This window comes from Neltuma alba, unplaced genomic scaffold, assembly GCF_004799145.2.
Source record: "Neltuma alba isolate B1F8T4 unplaced genomic scaffold, ASM479914v2 tig00013182_pilon, whole genome shotgun sequence".
In the NCBI taxonomy this organism is placed as follows: domain Eukaryota; kingdom Viridiplantae; phylum Streptophyta; class Magnoliopsida; order Fabales; family Fabaceae; genus Neltuma; species Neltuma alba.
In genome coordinates this window covers 177411-179794 of record NW_021637492.1, presented here as the reverse complement: position 1 = coordinate 179794, position 2384 = coordinate 177411, and the positions used below count along the sequence as shown (strand labels likewise).

General features: G+C 37.5%; 1 long non-coding RNA gene across 1 annotated transcript; it reads right to left on the bottom strand.

Annotated features, from left to right (window-relative positions):
- Window positions 1-1495: 1495 nt before the first annotated feature.
- Window positions 1496-2022, bottom strand: LOC114735220 (uncharacterized). The gene is made up of 2 exons (XR_003739243.1): window positions 1859-2022; window positions 1496-1744 (listed from the first exon to the last, which is right to left on the bottom strand). It is a non-coding gene; the product is annotated as an uncharacterized LOC114735220 (long non-coding RNA).
- Between the last annotated feature and the right edge of the window lie 362 nt (window positions 2023-2384).

The window sequence follows — 2384 nt, the reverse complement described above, 5'->3', positions numbered from 1 at the left end:
AATGACAAAATTTTTTGAAACAAAGACAAATATCCTGGAGTGACAACTATCATATTAGAATGGAAGGAGTAGGAAGACGATGAGTCATTGTTACCTATTCTCGTCCATTTTTCTCTGGTTCTTGAATCAGCGAGTCAAAACCACTCCCCCAAAAAGAACTCTACAAGTGCTCTCATCGGAAGCTTGACCTCATCAGAAGAAGCAAGCTTGGGTTGGTTGGCTTGGTTGAAGAAACCATTTCGATGGCGCCAATCTTGTATCTCTTCTTTACGTATCACTCTCCACCCACATTCCTCTGCTTCCCAATAATCTTGATCAAAACATTTAGATTCAAAAGCAAATAGAATGTGAAGGGAATTGCTCTGATGAGCTCTTAGGTGCCGCCAACATGTTTCCTCATTTAATTCCAACACCATTATTATGCACTGCTCTCCGCAAATGGGATAAGGAATATCACGCTCCCACTCTTTGATTATATAATCATCATCACCTTCTGCAGCTTTACTACCCCAACCAATGAGCCCAGAACCATCATTGTAACTTGACATACGGAAGCACACAACAATTCCGCACCATTCACTGTCACGAAAATATGGAGGTATGTCCACTTCAATCTTATATTCCCTATTCCGCTCATCCAAAGGGCAATATTCTCTCTTTAGAAACCATGGTGGTATTTTGTATCCTGGAAGACTTGCACAGAAATCTCTGGAAGGCCATTTAAGTCCCTGCAAACATATCAAATAATATGTTATTAATATTAATTACCCATGAAGGGAGCATATATGTGGGGAAAAAAAACACAAAAATAAGACACACATACCTGATATAGCACAGAAGGAACATCTTCCAGCCCATCTTCATCCCAATCATCATCGATAGTTCGCCCACGACACTGAAATAAAAAATTAGTCATGTTATGTAATTGCAGTTTTAAGGGGGAAAAATACACATTAGAGGTTGTAGGAAGAGAAACGCATACCTCATGGTCAAGTGAAGCAACCAAATCCCATAATTGTCTATCTGATGATAATGGTTCCATTAAATCACAACCGGAGGCATGTAATCGAATTAATCGTGGTGGGAGCGTTGGCAACGACTTAAGCCTTTTGCAGTAATTCAATGAAAGGAAGACAAGTCGAGAAAGACCAGAGAAGCAACCAATGGGTAGATTCTCAAAATCATTAAAGCTTAGATCCAATACAGTGAGCAATGATAAACTGTCAAAATCAGGAATCGATCCATCATCTAAGCCACACTGGCTTAAATATAACTCTGTTAAGGACGTTACATTCCAGCCGGAAATTTGGTGACTTATGTGAGTCTTCAATAACTTGTCAAGGTTTTCAATTTTACAGCCACTCAAATTTAAATATTCAAGAGCCGTCAAGGATCCAATTGATTCAGGAAGTCTAGTTATAGAAGTAGCATCCACATTAAGATATGATCGTTTTTTCATACCTTCCCCAAACTCTGGGAGCTTTGCAACTTTTTTACACCCCCTAAGGTTTAACTTCACCAAAGAATTTGTTTCCAATTTTTTTGGTAGGATTTCAAGGTTTGCACAATGATTCAAGTCCACCTCAACAAGCTTTTCCAACTGTCCAAGGGAGGGATGAACCTTGACAAGAGATGTGCATCCACCAAGATGTAAATGTTCTAAATTTGGAGCACCTGAGAAGTCTGGAGTTTCGATCAAATTGAGAGACTTTTTCAATACGATAGATTTCAACTTTGTCATACGCTGGAATAAAAAAAAAGATGGTAGAGTCAGCCTAACTAAGCAGTATATCAATAAAACATGAACACAAAGATATAATTTTAATATAAACAATCATGCATGAAGCATCAATCTTACATGTTTGTTGTTCCAAAGTTGTTTTATTTTGCTATGTGACATATCCATTTCAACAAGTCGATTCAATTGAGTTTCAAGTGGAAGAGCTTCCAAAGGAGAATATGGCCACCTAACAACTTTTAATGCACCAGCCAAAAATTTCCATTCACTTGGGAAGATGAACGGATTGTTATTACATATGAAGAGCCTAAGGTTACTCATCTTTGAAAAAGCTTCAGGATGTACTTCTATTTTATCTTGCTCGTACTGAAACCAACCTCGCATAGAAATAGCTTCTATTGCCTCAGATCCCTAATAAAAATGTCATTTGCAAGAAAAATAACATGAGAATGATAAGAAAATAAAGAACATTAAAAACATTAAATGCATGTCAAGAAAATGAGATATTTAGAAAATATGGCACTCACCTTGTTATTTTCCAATACTTCCTTAATTTCCTCAAACTCCCACAACCTGCTATGCTTGCCAATATTCCTACCCAGCTCTTGAAGTAAATCATGCATCTCTAATGCGCCATTATTCGTTT